Source organism: Pan troglodytes, chromosome 17, assembly GCF_028858775.2.
Source record: "Pan troglodytes isolate AG18354 chromosome 17, NHGRI_mPanTro3-v2.0_pri, whole genome shotgun sequence".
Lineage (NCBI taxonomy): Eukaryota > Metazoa > Chordata > Mammalia > Primates > Hominidae > Pan > Pan troglodytes.
This window is the reverse complement of record NC_072415.2, coordinates 2846755-2863658: the sequence shown is the minus strand read 5'-3', so window position 1 is coordinate 2863658 and position 16904 is coordinate 2846755.

Genomic DNA, 16904 nt, shown 5'->3' with positions numbered 1-16904 from the left:
TATGTAAGGGACAAACATTCAGATCCTCATAGCAGTGTCCTGGATTTCTGCGTGAGGGACAAACATTCAGACTCCCATAGCAGTGTTCTGGAATCCTATGTTAGAGAGAAACATTCAGACCACAGCAGGAGTGTTCTGGAATCTCCTGTGAGGAACAAACATTCAGAATCCCCTAACAGTGTTCTGAAATCTTATGTGACTGACAAACATTTAGACGCCAGCAGCAGTATTCTGGAATGCAATGTGAGGGACAAATATTGAGACCCTTGTAGCAGTGTTCTGGTATCCTATCTGAGAGACAAACTCTCATAACCAAGCAGCGGTGTTCTGGAAAATTATGTAAGGGATAAAGATTCAGACCAGATCTGGTATACTCTGGAATTCTATGTGAGGAACAAACTCTCAGAATACTGCAAGAGTGTTTTGGAATCCTATGTGAGGGACAAACATTCAGACCCTCGTAGCAGTGTTCTGGAATCCCATGTGATTGACATTCAGACCACAGCAGGAGTGTTCTGGAATCCCCTGTGAGGATCCAACATTCAGACCTCTGTAGCAGTGTTCTGGAATCCTAAGTGAGAGACAAACATTTAGACCCCAGCAGCAATGTTCTGGAATCCTATGTGAGGGACAAACATTCAGACCCTCGAAGCAGTGTTCTGGAATCCCATGTGTGGGATAAACATTCAGACAGTAGTAACAGTGTTCTGTAATCCAATGTGAGGGACAAACATTCAGACCCTCGTCGGAATGCTTTGAATCCTATGTGAGGGACAAACACTGAGACAATCTTAGTACTATTCAGGAACCCTCTGTGAGGGACAAACACTGAGACAATCTTAGTACTATTCAGGAATCCTCTGTGAGGTACAAATTTTTAGACCACAGCAGAAGTGTTCTGCAATCCTATTTGAGGGACAAACATTCAAACAACAGAGGGAATCTTCTGGAATCCTATGTTACGGACCAACATTCAGACCCTCGTTGCAGTGTTCTGGAATTCTATGTGACGGAGAAACACGTAGAACCTATCAGCTGTGTTCTGGAATCCTGTGGGAGGGACATACATGTAGACACCAGCAGCGGTGTTCTGGAATCCTATGTGAGGGACAAACATTCAGAACCGAGCAGCAGTGTTCTGGAACTCTGTATGAGGGACAAACATTCAGAACACGGCAGGATTGTTCTGCAATCCTATGTGAGGGAGAAACACTCTGAAAACCGTAAGAGTGTTTTGGAATCCTACATGAGGGCCAAACAATCAAACCCTCATAGCTGTGTTCCGGAATCCTATGTGAGGGGCAAACACTCAGACAATTGTAACAGTTTTCTGGAATCCTTTGTGAGGGACAAACATTCATTCCCTCGTAGCGGTGTTCGGGAACCCTGTATGAGGGACAAACATTCAGACCACACCGTTCTGGAATCCCCTCTGTGGGAAAAACATTCAGACCCTCGTGGCAGTGTTCTGGAATCCTATGTGACGGACAAAGATTTAGACCACAGCAGCAGTGTTCTGAAATCCTATGTGAGGGACATTCAGACCCTCTTAGCAGTTTTCTGGAATCTTATGTGAGGGACAATCATTCAGACCTCAGCAGGAGTGTTCTGGAAAACCCATGTGAGGGACAAACACTCAGACTACAGCAGGAGTGTTCTGGAATCCCCTGTGAGTGACAAACATTCAGACTGTCGTAGGGGTGTTCTGGAATCCTATGTGACGAACAAACATATAGAATCCAGCAGCATTGTTCTGGAATCCTATGTAGGGGACAAACATTCAGACAATAGTAGCAGTGTTCTGGAATCCTATGTGAGGGGCAAACATTCAAACAACAGCGAGAGTGTTCTGGAATCCTAAGTTATGGACAAACACTCAGACCCTCGTGGCAGTGTTCTGGAATTCTTTGTGATGGAGAAACACTCAGAATCCAGCAGCAGTGTTCTGGAATCCTATATGACGGAGATACACGTACACCCCAGCAGCAGTGTCCTGGAATCCTATGTGAGAGACAAACTTTCAGACCCCAGGAGCAGAGTTCTGGAATCCTGCATGAGGGATAAACATTCAGACCCTCTTAGCAGTTTTCTTAATCACTATGTCAGGGACAAAGATTCAGACCTCAGCACCATTGTTCTGGAATCCTACATGAGGCTCAAACATTCAGACCCTTGTTGCAGTCTTCTGGAATCCTGTGTGAGAGACAATCATTCAGACAACAGCAGGAGTCTTCTGGAATTCCCTGTGAGAAATAAACACTCAGATCCTCCTAGCAGTGTTCTGGAAACCTATATGACGGACAAACATTTAGACAACTGAAGCAGTGTTATGGAATCACATATGAGAGACAGACCTTCAGAAACTTGTACCAGAGTTCTGGAATCCTTTGAGAGGGACAAACATTCAGAACCCAGCAGAAGTGTTCCGGAATCCTATGTGAGGGACAAGCATTCAGACACTGGTAGCAGTGTTCTGGAATCCTATGTGAGAGACAAACACTCCGAACCCAGCAGCATTGTTCTGGAACCCTATGTGAGGGAAAAACATTCATACCACAGAAAGATTGCCCCGGAATCCTATGAGAGGGACAAACACTCAGAACACAGCAGGAGTGTGTTGGAATCCTATGTGAAGGAAAAACATTGAGACCCTCGTAGCAGTGTTCTGGAATCCTATGTGATGGACAAACATTCAGAGCACAGAAGGAGTGTTCTGGAATCCTATGTGAGGGACAAACATTCAGATCCTCGAAGCAGTGTTCTGGAATCTAATGTGAGGGATAAACATTCAAATAATAGCGGGAGTGTTCTGAAATCCTGTGTTACGGACAAACATTCAGACCATCGTGGCAGTGTTCTGGAATTCTATGTGAGGTAGAAACATTCAGAACACAGCAGCAGTGTTCTGGAAACCTATGTGACGGACATACATGCAGACCCCTGCAGGGGGGTTCTGGAATCCTATGTGAGGGACAAACATTCAGAACACAGCAGCAGTGTTCTGGAAACCTATGTGACGGACATACGTGGAGACCCCTGCAGGGGTTTCCGGAATCCTATGTGAGGGACAAACATTCAGAAGCCTGCAGCAGTGTTATGGAATCTTATGTGAGGGACAATCATTCAGACTCTCGTAGCAGTGTTCTGAAATTCTGTGTGAGGGTAAAACATTCAGAACCTCATAGCAATTTTCTGAAATCCTATGTGAGGGACAAACATTCAGAACACAGCAGGAGTGTTCTCAAATCCTCTGTGAGGGAAAATCATTCCGACCCTCGTAGCACTGTTCTGGAATCCTGTGTGAGGGACAAACATTCAGACCCCAACAACAGTGTTCTGTAATCCTATGTGTTGGACAATCATTCAGAACCCCATAGCAGTGCTCTGGAATTCTGTGTGAGGGACAAATATTCAAACTGTCATTGCAGTGTTCTGGAATCCCGTGTGAGGGACAAACATTCAGACACTGGTAGCAGTGTTCTGGAATCCAACGTGAGGTACAAACATTCAGACAACAGCAGGATTGTTCTGGAATCCTATGTGAGGGACAAGCATTCAGACAATCGTAGCAGTGTTCTGGAATCCCATGTGAGGGACAAACATTCAGACCTTCATAGCAGTGTTCTGGAATGGTATGTGATGGACAAACATTCAGACAATCGTAGCATTGTTGTGGAATCCTATGTGAGGGACAAACATTCAGACACCAGCAGCAGTGTTCTGGAATCCTATGTGAGGGACAAACATACAAACAACAGCTAGAGTGTTCTGGAATCCTGTGTTAGGGACAAACATTCAGACGCTCGTCGCAGTGTTCTGGAATTATATGTGATGGAGAAAGAGTCAGAACCCAATAACAGTGTTCTGGAATCCTATCTGACGGACATACATGTAGACCCCAGCAGCAGTGTTTTGGAATCCTATGTGAGGGACAGTCATTCAGACCCTTGTAGCAGTGTTCTGGAATTCTGTGTCAAGCACAAACTTTCAGACCCTCATAGCAGTGTTCTGGAATCCTGTGTGAGGGACAGTCATTCAGGCCATAGCAGGAGTGTTCTGTAATCCCCTGTGAGGAACAAACGTTCAGACAGTCGTAGCATTGTTCTGGAATATTATGTGAGGGACAAACATTCAGACAATTGTAGCAGTGTTCCGGAATCCTATGTGAGGGACAAACATTCAAACAACAGCGGGATTGTTCAGGAATCCTATGTTATGGACAAACATTCTGACCCTGGTAGCGGTGTTCTGGAATTCTATGTGAGGGAGAAACACTCAGAACCCAACATGAGTGTTCTGGAATCCTATGCGACGGACATACCTGTAGACCCCAGCAGCTCTATTCTAGAATCCTATGTGAGGGACAAACATTACGACCCCAGCAACAGTGTTCTGGAATCCTATGTGAAGGAAAATCATTCAGACACTCGTACCAGTGTTCTGGAATTCTGTGTGAGGGACAAACATTCTGACTCCCGTAGCAGTGTTCTGTAGTCCTGAGTGAGGGAAAAACATTGAGACCACAGCAGGAGTGTTCCGGAATCCCCTGTGAGAAACAGACATTCAGACCCTCATAGGAGGGTTCTGGAATCCGGTGTGACGGACAAAAATCTAGACCCCAGCAGCAGTGTTCTGGCATCCTATGTGAGGGACAAACATTCAGACCCTTCGTAGCAGTGTTCTGGAATCCTATGTGAGGGACAAACACTCAGAACCCTGCAGCAGTGTTCTGAAACCTTATGTGAGAGACAAATATTCCGATGACAGGAGGACAGTTTTGGAATCCTACGTGAGGGACAAACACTCTGAAAACAGCAGGAGTGTTCTGGAATCCTAAATGAGGGACAATCATTCAGATCGTCATAGCAGTGTTCTACAATTTTGTGTGAGGGACAAACATTCACACCCCAGCAGAAGTGTTGTGGAATCCTAAATGAGGGACAAACATTCAGACCCTCGTAGGAGTGCTCTGGAATAGTGTGTGACGGAGAAACTTTTAGACCCCAGCAGCAGTGTTCTGCAATCCTTTGTAAGGGAAAAACAATCAGACCCTCACAGCTGTGTTCTGGAATCCCATGTGATGGACAAACACTCAGAACCGAGCAGCAGTGTTCTGTAACTATATGTGAGGGGCAACCATTCAGAACACAGCAGGATTGTTCTGGAATCCTACATGAGGGACTGACACTCAGAGCACAGCAGGCGTGTTTTGGATTCCTATGTGAGGGACAAACATTCTGACACTCATAGCAGTGTTCTGGAATCCTACGTGAGTGGCAAACATTCAGACAATCTTAGCAGTGTTCTGGAATACTATGTGAGGGACAAACATTCAGACACTCGTAACAATGTTTTGGAATACTATATTGCAGACAATCATTCATATGCTCGTAGCAGTGTTCTGGAATTCTGTGTGAGGGAGAAACATTCAAACCCTCGTAACAGTGTTCTGGAATCCTGTCTGAGGGACAAACATTCAGACCACAGCAGGATTTTTCTGGAATCCCCAGTGAGGAACAAACGTTCAGACCTTCATAGCAGTGTTCTGGAATCCTATGTGACGGACAAACATTTAGACCCCAGCAGCGGTGTTCTGGAATCCTATGTTAGTGACAAACATTCAGACCCTTGTAGGAATTTTCTGGAATCTATGTGAGGGACTTGCTTTAAGACCACAGCAGGAGTGTTCTGGAATCTCATGTGAGGTACAAGCATTTGCACCCTAATAGCTGTGTTCTGGAATCCTATGTGATGAACAAACATTTAGACCCCAGCAGCAGTGTTCTGGAATCCTATGTGAGGGAAAAACATACAGACCATCATAGCAGTTTACTGGAATCCTGTGTGAGGGACAAACATTCAGACAATCGAAGCAGTGTTCTGGAATCCTAAGTGAGAGACAAATATTCAGAACACAGAAGGATTGTTCTGGAATCCTATGTGAGGAACAAACACTCAGAACACAGCAGGAGTGTTGTGGAATCCTATGTGAGGGACAAACTTTCAGACCCTCGTAGTAGTGTCCTGGAATCCTATGTGAGGGACAAACATGCAGACAATTGTAGCAGTGTTCTGGAATCCTTTGTGATCGACAAACCTTCGAACAACAGTGGAAGTGTTCTGGAATCCTATGTTATGGACACACATTCAGAACTTCGTGGCAGTGTTCTGGAATTCTATTTGAGAGAGAAACATTCAGAGCCCAGCAGCAGTTTTCTGGAATCCTATGTGATGGACATACATGCAGACCACAGCAGCAGTGTTCTGGAATCTTATGTGAGGGACAAACATTCAGAACCCATCAGCAGTGTTATGGAATCCTATGTGAGGGACGATCATTAGAACCCTAGTAACATTGTTCTGGAATTCTGTGTGAGGGAAAAACATATAGACTCTCATAGCAGTGTTCTGATAGAGTGTGTGAGGGACAAACATTTAGAACACAGCAGGAGTGTTCTTTAATCCCCTGTGAGGAAAAGACATTCAGACCCCCGTAGCAGTGTTCTGGAATCCTATGTGTCGGAGAAACATATAGACACCAGCAGCAGTGTTCTGGGATCCTATGTGAGGGAAAAACATTCAGACACTCTTAGCAGTGCTCTGGAATCATATGTGAGAGACAAACATTAAGACCACAGCAGGAGTGTTCTCGAATCCTATGTGTGGGACAATCATTCCGACCCTCTTAGCAGTGTTCTGGGATTCTATGTGAGGGACTAACATTCGGACAGTCGTAGGAGTGTTCTGGAATCCTATGTGAAGGACAAATCTTCAGACCCCAGAAGCAGTGTTCTTGAATCCTATGTTAGCGACAAACGTTCATGCAACAGCGGGAGTGTTCTGGAATCCTATGTTACAGACAAACTTTCAGACCCTTGTAGCAGTGTTCTGGAATCCTTTGTGAGGGACAAACATTAAGACAACTGCAGGAATGTCCTGGAATCCCCAGTGAGGAACACTCAGATTCTCGCAGCAGTGTTCTGGAATCCTACGTGAGTGACAAACATTGAGACTCTTGTAGCAGTGTTCTGGAATTCTATGTGACAGACTAACTTTAAGACCACAGCAGGAGTGGTCTGGAATCCTATGTGAGGTACAAACATTCAGACCCTCGCAGCAATGTTCTGGAATGCTATGTGAGGGACAAACATTCAGAGCCTCGTAATAATGTTCTGGAATCTTATGTGTGGAACAAACATTCAGAACCTCCCAGCAGTGTTCTGGAATCCTATGTATGGGACAAACACTCAGACTCTCGTAGCAGTGTTCTGGAATCCTGTGAGGGACAAACATTCAAACAACAGGGGAATTGCTTTGGAGTCCTATGTTTCGGACAAACATTCAGACGCCATCAGCATTGTTATGGAATCCTATGTGAGGGACAAACATTCAGACCCCAGCAGCAGTATTCTGGAATCCTATGTGAGGGAAAATCATTCAAACAAGCGTAGCAGTGTTCTGGAATCCTGTGTGAGGGACAATCATTCAGATCACAGCAGGAGTGTTCTGGAATCCCCAGTGAGGAACAAACATTAGACACTCCCAATGGTATTCTGGAATCCTATGTGACGGATAATCATTCTGACACTCGTAGCAGTGTTCTGGAATCCTATGTGAGTGACAAACATTCAGAAAATCTTAGCAATGTTCTGGAATCCTATCAGAGGGACAAACATTCACACAAGAGCAGGATTGTTCTGGAATCCTATGTGAGGGAAAAACACTCAGAACACAGCTGGAGTGATTTTTATCCTATCTGAGGGAGAAACATTCAGACCGTCGTCCAGTTTTCTGGAATCCTATGTGAGTGAGAACCATTCAGACGATCGTAGCAGTGTTCTGGAATCTTATGTAGAGACAATCCTTCAGACAATCGTAGCAGTGTTCTGGAATCTTATGTAGAGACAATCCTTCAGACAATCGTAGGAGTTTTCTGGACTCCTGTGTTAGGGACAAATATTCAGACCCTCGTATGGGTGTTCTGGAATCCTATACGTGGGACAAACATTCAGACAATCGTAGCAGTGTTCTGGAATCCTGTGTGACGGACAAACATTCAGAACACAGCCGCAGTGTTCTGGAATCCTATGTGAGGGACAAACATTCAAACAACAACGGGAGTGTTCTGGAATCCCATGTTACTGACAAACATTCAGACCCTCGTCACAGTTTTCTGGAATTCCATGTGAGGGAGAAATACTCAGAACGCAGCAGCAGTGTTCTTTAATACTATGTGTCAGACATACATGTAGACCCCAGCAGCAATGTTCTGGAATCCTATATGCGGGACTAGCATTCAAACGCCAGGAACATTGTTCTTGAATCTTATGTGAGGGACAATCATTGAGACCCTCCTAGCAGTGTTCTGGAATTCTGTGTGAGGGACAAACTTTCAGACCCTCGTAGCAGTGTCCTGGAATCCTATGTGACAAACATTTAGACCCCAGCAGCAGTGTTCTGGAATCCTATGTGAGGAACACACATTCAGACCCTCGTAGCACTGTTCTGGAATCCTATTAAGGGACAAATACTCAGAACCCACCGCAGTGTCCTGAAAGCCTATGTGAGTGACAAACATTCAGACCACAGCAGGATTGTTCTGGAACCCTATGGGTGGAACAAACACTCAGAACACAGCAGAAGTGTTTTTGAATCTTATGTGAGGGATAAATGTTCAGATCCTCGTAGAAGTGTTCTGGAACCCTATGTGAGAGACAAACATTCAGACCCAGCAGAAGTGTTCTGCAATCCTATGTGAGGGACAATCATTCAGACCCTCGTAGCAGAGTTCTGGAATCCCATGTGACGGACATACATGCAGACCCCAGCAGCAGTGTTCTGGAATCCTATGAGAGGGACAACATTCAGACCCCAGCAGTAGTGATGTGGAATCCTATGTGATGGACAATCATTCAAACACTGGTAGCAGTGTTCTGGAATCCTATGTGAGGGACAAACATTCTGACCACAGCAGGAGTGTTCCGGAGTCCCCTGTGAAGAAAAAACATTCAGACCCTCATATCAGTGTTCTGGAATCCTATGTGGCGGACAAACATTTCGACCCCATCAGAAGTTTTCTGGAATCCTATGTGAGGGACAAACATTCAGACCCTCATAGAAGTGTTCTGGAATCCTATGTGAGGGACAAACACACTGAACACAGCAGCAATGTTCTGAAAAACTATTTAAGGGACAAACACTCAGACCACAGCAGGATTTTTCTGGAATCCTATGTGTGGGACAATTACTCAGAACACAGCAGGAGTGCTTTGAAATCTTACGTGAGGGACAAACGTTCAGAACCTCTTAGGAGTGTTCTGGAATCCTGTGTGAGGGACAAATATTCAAACCACAGCAGGATTTTTCTGGAATCCCCTGTGAGAAACAAACTTTCAGACCCTCGTAGCAGTGTTCTGGAATCCTTTGTGACGGATGAACATTTAAACCCCAGCAGAAGTGTTCTGGAATCCTATATGAGGGACAAACATTCAGACACTCGTAGCAGTGTTCTGGAATCCTATGTGAGGGACAAACATTCAGACCATAGTTGCAGTGTTCTGGAATCCTATGTGAAGGACAAACTTTGAGGCCCCAGCAGCAGTGTTCCTGAATCCTATGGGAGGAAGAAACATTGAAACAGCAGCAGGAGGGTTCTGGAATCTTTTGTGATTGACAAACATTCAGGACACAGCAGGAGTGTTGTGGAATCCTATGTGAGGGACAATCATTCAGACCCTCCCAGCAGTCCTCTGGAATTCTGTGTGAGGGACAAACATTGAGACCCTCAGAGCAGTGTTCTCGAATCCTATGTCAGGGACAAACATTCAGATCACAGCAGGAGTGTTCTGGAAACCCCTGTGAGGAACAAACATTCCCGAACTTCGTAGCAGTGTTCTAGAATCCCATGTGACCGACAAACATTTAGAACCCAGTAGCAGTGTTCTGGAATCCTATGTGAGGGGGAAGCATTCCGACCCTCGTGGTAGTGTCCTGGAATCCTATGTGATGGACAAACACTCACACCATCATAGCAGTGTTCTGTAACACTATGTGAGGGACAAACATTCAGACCACAGCAGGATTGTCCTGGAATCCTATGTGAGGGAGAAACACACAGAACACAGGAGGAGTTTTTTGGAATCCAATGTGAGGGACAAACATTCAGACCCTCGTAGCAGTGTTCAGGAATCCTATGTGAGGAACAAACTTTCAGACTTTCGCAGCAGTGTTCAGGAATCCTATGTGAGGGCCAAATATTCAGACCCCAGCAACAGTGTTCTGGAATCCTAGGTGATGGATACACATTCAGACCCTCATAGCAGTGTTCTAGAAATGTGTGTGAGGGAGAAACATTCAGACCCTCGTTGCAGTGTTCTGGAATCCTGTGTGAGGGACAAGCATTCAGACCATAGCAAGAACGTTCTAGGATCACCTGTGAGGAACAAACACTCAGACCCTCCTATCAGTATTCTGGAATCCTATGTGAGGGACAAACTCTCAGAAGACAGCAAGAGTGTTTTGTAATCTATGTGAGGGACAAAGAGTCAGACCGTCTTAGCAGTGTTCTGGAATCCTATGTGAGGGACAAACATTCATACAGTCATAGAAGTGTTCTGGAATCCTATGTTAGGACAAAGATTCAGACCCTCGTAGCAGTGTTGTGGAATGCTATGTGAGGGAAAAAACACGCAGACAGTAGTAGCAGTGTTCTGAAATCCTATGTGAGGAACAAACCTTCAGAACCTCGTAGGAGTATTCTGGAATCCTATGTGAGGGACAAACATTCAGAACCTCGTAGGAGTGTTTTGGAATCCTCTGTGAGGGACAAACATTCAGACACTTCTAGCTATGTTCTGGAATCCTATCTGAGGGACGTACTTTCAGACCCCAGCAGCAGTTTTCTGGAATCCTATGTGAGGGACATATATTCAAACAACGGTGGGAGTGCTCTGGAATACTATGTTAAGGACAAACATTCAGACCCTCGTCGCAGTGCTCTGGAATTCCATGTTAGGGAGAAACACTCAGAACCCGGCAACAGTGTTCTGGAATCCTATGTTATGGAGAAACATTCAGACCCTCATTGCAGTGTTCCAGAATTCTACGTGAGGGAGAAACACTCAGAACCCTGCAGCGGTATTCTGGAATCCTGTGTGACGGACATACACGTAGACCCCAGCAGCCGTGTTATGGAATCCTGTGTGAGGGAAAAGAACTCAGAACCCAGCAACAGTGTCCTGGAACCCTATGTGAGGGACAAACATTCAGGCCACAGCAGGATTGTTCTGGAATCCTATGTGAGGGACAAACACTCAGAACACAGCGGGAGTGTTTTGGAATCCAATATGAGGGAGAAACATTCAGACCCTCATAGCAGTGTTCTGGAATCCTATGTGAGGGACAAACATTCAGAAAATCGTAGCCGTGTTCTGGAATCTCAAGAAAGGGAAATAAATTCAGACCCCAGCAGCAGTGTTTTGTAATCCTATGTGAGGGAGAAACATTGAACCAAGATCAGGAGTGTTCTGCAATCCCTGGTTATGGACAAATATTCAGAACCTCGTCTCAGGGCTCTGGAATTCTATGTGAGGTAGAAACAGTGAGAACCCAGCAGCAGTATTCTGGAATCCTATGTGAGGGAAAATCATTCAGACCCCAGCAGGAGTGTTCTGGAATCCTATGGGAGGGACAATCATTCAGACAATCGTAGCAGTGTTCTGGAATCCTATGTGAGGGGCAAACATACAGACACTTGTAGCAGTGTTCTGGAATCCTATGTAAGTGACAAATATTCAGACCCTTGTAGCATTGTTCTGGAATCCTATGTGAGGGATCACATTGAGACAATCGTAGCTGTGTTCTCGAATCCTATGTGAGGGAGAAACATTCAGACTACAACAGCAGTGTTCTGGAATCGTATGTGAGGGACAAACATTCCAACAACAGAGTGAGTGTTCTGGAATCCTAAGTTACGGACATACATTCAGAAATTCGTCTCAGTGATCTGGAATTCCATGTGAGGGTGAAACACTCAGAAACCGGCAGCAATGTTCTTAAATCCTATGTGACAGACATACATGTAGACGGTAACAGCAGTGTCCTGTAATTCTGTGTGATGGAAAAACATTCAGACACTCATAGCAGTGTTCTGGAATCCTATTTGAGGGACAAACATTCAGACCACAGCTGGAGTGTTCTGCAATCCCCTGTGAGTAACAAATATTCAGATCCTCGTAGCAGTGTTCTGGAATCCTTTGTGAAGGACAAACATTCAGACCCCAGCAGCAGTGTTCTGGAATCCTATGTGAGGGACAAACATTCAGACCCTCGTAGCAGTGTTCCCGAATCCTAAGTGAGGGGCAAAGATTCAGACCCCAGCAGCAGTGTTCTGGAATCCTATGTGAGGGACAAGCATTCAAACAACATCAGGAGTGTTCTGGAATCCTATGTTAAGGACAAACATTCAGACCCTCGTTGCAGTGTTCTGGAATTCTAAGTGAGAGAGAAACACTCAGAACCCAGCAGCAGTGTTTTGGAACCCTATGTAAGGGATATACATGTAGACCCCAGTAGCAGTGTTCTGGAATCCCATCTGCGGGACAAATATTCAGATCCCAGCAGTAGTGTTCTGGAATCCTATGTGAGGGACAATCATTCAGACCCTTGCAGCAGTGTTGTGGAATTCTGTGTGAGGGACAATCATTCAGACCCTCATAGGAGTGTTCTGGAGTCTTGTGTGAGGAACAAACATTCAGACCACAGCAGGAGTATTCTGGAATCCCCTGTGCAGAACAAACATTCAGACCCTCGTAGCAGTGTTCTGGAATCCTTTGTGAGTGACAAACGTTCAGATTCCAGCGGCAGTGTACTGGAATCCTGTGTGAGGGACAAGGATTCAAACAACAGCGGGAGTTTTCTTTAATCATATGTTATGGACAAATATTCAGACCCTCGTCTAAGTGTTCTGCATCCTAAGTAAGGGACAAACACTCTGAACCGAGAAGCAGTGTTCAGGAATCCTATATGGTGGACATACAGGTAGACCACAGTAGCCGTGTTCTGTAATCCTTTGTGAGGGACAAAACATTCAGACCCTCGTGGCAGGGTTCTGGAATCCTATGTGAGGAACAATCACCAAGAACCCAGCAGCAGTGTTCTAGAACACTATGTGAGGGACAAACATTCAGAGCACAGCAGGATTGTTCTGTAATCCTATGTGAGGGACAAACTCTCAGAAGACAGCAAGAGTGTTTTGTAATCTATGTGAGGGACAAAGAGTCAGACCGTCTTAGCAGTGTTCTGGAATCCTATGTGAGGGACAAACATTCATACAGTCATAGAAGTGTTCTGGAATCCTATGTTAGGACAAAGATTCAGACCCTCGTAGCAGTGTTGTGGAATGCTATGTGAGGGAAAAAACAAGCAGACAATAGTAGCAGTGTTCTGAAATCCTATGTGAGGAACAAACCTTCAGAACCTCGTAGGAGTATTCTGGAATCCTATGTGAGGGACAAACATTCAGAACCTCGTAGGAGTGTTTTGGAATCCTCTGTGAGGGACAAACATTCAGACACTTCTAGCTATGTTCTGGAATCCTATCTGAGGGACATACTTTCAGACCCCAGCAGCAGTTTTCTGGAATCCTATGTGAGGGACATATATTCAAACAACGGTGGGAGTGTTCTGGAATACTATGTTAAGGACAAACATTCAGACCCTCGTCGCAGTGCTCTGGAATTCCATGTTAGGGAGAAACACTCAGAACCCGGCAACAGTGTTCTGGAATCCTATGTTATGGAGAAACATTCAGACCCTCATTGCAGTGTTCCAGAATTCTACGTGAGGGAGAAACACTCAGAACCCTGCAGCGGTATTCTGGAATCCTGTGTGACGGACATACACGTAGACCCCAGCAGCCGTGTTATGGAATCCTGTGTGAGGGAAAAGAACTCAGAACCCAGCAACAGTGTCCTGGAACCCTATGTGAGGGACAAACATTCAGGCCACAGCAGGATTGTTCTGGAATCCTATGTGAGGGACAAACACTCAGAACACAGCGGGAGTGTTTTGGAATCCAATATGAGGGAGAAACATTCAGACCCTCATAGCAGTGTTCTGGAATCCTATGTGAGGGACAAACATTCAGAAAATCGTAGCCGTGTTCTGGAATCTCAAGAAAGGGAAATAAATTCAGACCCCAGCAGCAGTGTTTTGTAATCCTATGTGAGGGAGAAACATTGAACCAAGATCAGGAGTGTTCTGCAATCCCTGGTTATGGACAAATATTCAGAACCTCGTCTCAGGGCTCTGGAATTCTATGTGAGGTAGAAACAGTGAGAACCCAGCAGCAGTATTCTGGAATCCTATGTGAGGGAAAATCATTCAGACCCCAGCAGGAGTGTTCTGGAATCCTATGGGAGGGACAATCATTCAGACAATCGTAGCAGTGTTCTGGAATCCTATGTGAGGGGCAAACATACAGACACTTGTAGCAGTGTTCTGGAATCCTATGTAAGTGACAAATATTCAGACCCTTGTAGCATTGTTCTGGAATCCTATGTGAGGGATCACATTGAGACAATCGTAGCTGTGTTCTCGAATCCTATGTGAGGGAGAAACATTCAGACTACAACAGCAGTGTTCTGGAATCGTATGTGAGGGACAAACATTCCAACAACAGAGTGAGTGTTCTGGAATCCTAAGTTACGGACATACATTCAGAAATTCGTCTCAGTGATCTGGAATTCCATGTGAGGGTGAAACACTCAGAAACCGGCAGCAATGTTCTTAAATCCTATGTGACAGACATACATGTAGACGGTAACAGCAGTGTCCTGTAATTCTGTGTGATGGAAAAACATTCAGACACTCATAGCAGTGTTCTGGAATCCTATTTGAGGGACAAACATTCAGACCACAGCTGGAGTGTTCTGCAATCCCCTGTGAGTAACAAATATTCAGATCCTCGTAGCAGTGTTCTGGAATCCTTTGTGAAGGACAAACATTCAGACCCCAGCAGCAGTGTTCTGGAATCCTATGTGAGGGACAAACATTCAGACCCTCGTAGCAGTGTTCCCGAATCCTAAGTGAGGGGCAAAGATTCAGACCCCAGCAGCAGTGTTCTGGAATCCTATGTGAGGGACAAGCATTCAAACAACATCAGGAGTGTTCTGGAATCCTATGTTAAGGACAAACATTCAGACCCTCGTTGCAGTGTTCTGGAATTCTAAGTGAGAGAGAAACACTCAGAACCCAGCAGCAGTGTTTTGGAACCCTATGTAAGGGATATACATGTAGACCCCAGTAGCAGTGTTCTGGAATCCCATCTGCGGGACAAATATTCAGATCCCAGCAGTAGTGTTCTGGAATCCTATGTGAGGGACAATCATTCAGACCCTTGCAGCAGTGTTGTGGAATTCTGTGTGAGGGACAATCATTCAGACCCTCATAGGAGTGTTCTGGAGTCTTGTGTGAGGAACAAACATTCAGACCACAGCAGGAGTATTCTGGAATCCCCTGTGCAGAACAAACATTCAGACCCTCGTAGCAGTGTTCTGGAATCCTTTGTGAGTGACAAACGTTCAGATTCCAGCGGCAGTGTACTGGAATCCTGTGTGAGGGACAAGGATTCAAACAACAGCGGGAGTTTTCTTTAATCATATGTTATGGACAAATATTCAGACCCTCGTCTAAGTGTTCTGCATCCTAAGTAAGGGACAAACACTCTGAACCGAGAAGCAGTGTTCAGGAATCCTATATGGTGGACATACAGGTAGACCACAGTAGCCGTGTTCTGTAATCCTTTGTGAGGGACAAAACATTCAGACCCTCGTGGCAGGGTTCTGGAATCCTATGTGAGGAACAATCACCAAGAACCCAGCAGCAGTGTTCTAGAACACTATGTGAGGGACAAACATTCAGAGCACAGCAGGATTGTTCTGTAATCCTATGTGAGGGACAAACTCTCAGAAGACAGCAAGAGTGTTTTGTAATCTATGTGAGGGACAAAGAGTCAGACCGTCTTAGCAGTGTTCTGGAATCCTATGTGAGGGACAAACATTCATACAGTCATAGAAGTGTTCTGGAATCCTATGTTAGGACAAAGATTCAGACCCTCGTAGCAGTGTTGTGGAATGCTATGTGAGGGAAAAAACAAGCAGACAATAGTAGCAGTGTTCTGAAATCCTATGTGAGGAACAAACCTTCAGAACCTCGTAGGAGTATTCTGGAATCCTATGTGAGGGACAAACATTCAGAACCTCGTAGGAGTGTTTTGGAATCCTCTGTGAGGGACAAACATTCAGACACTTCTAGCTATGTTCTGGAATCCTATCTGAGGGACATACTTTCAGACCCCAGCAGCAGTTTTCTGGAATCCTATGTGAGGGACATATATTCAAACAACGGTGGGAGTGTTCTGGAATACTATGTTAAGGACAAACATTCAGACCCTCGTCGCAGTGCTCTGGAATTCCATGTTAGGGAGAAACACTCAGAACCCGGCAACAGTGTTCTGGAATCCTATGTTATGGAGAAACATTCAGACCCTCATTGCAGTGTTCCAGAATTCTACGTGAGGGAGAAACACTCAGAACCCTGCAGCGGTATTCTGGAATCCTGTGTGACGGACATACACGTAGACCCCAGCAGCCGTGTTATGGAATCCTGTGTGAGGGAAAAGAACTCAGAACCCAGCAACAGTGTCCTGGAACCCTATGTGAGGGACAAACATTCAGGCCACAGCAGGATTGTTCTGGAATCCTATGTGAGGGACAAACACTCAGAACACAGCGGGAGTGTTTTGGAATCCAATATGAGGGAGAAACATTCAGACCCTCATAGCAGCGTTCTGGAATCCTATGTGAGGGACAAACATTCAGAAAATCGTAGCCGTGTTCTGGAAT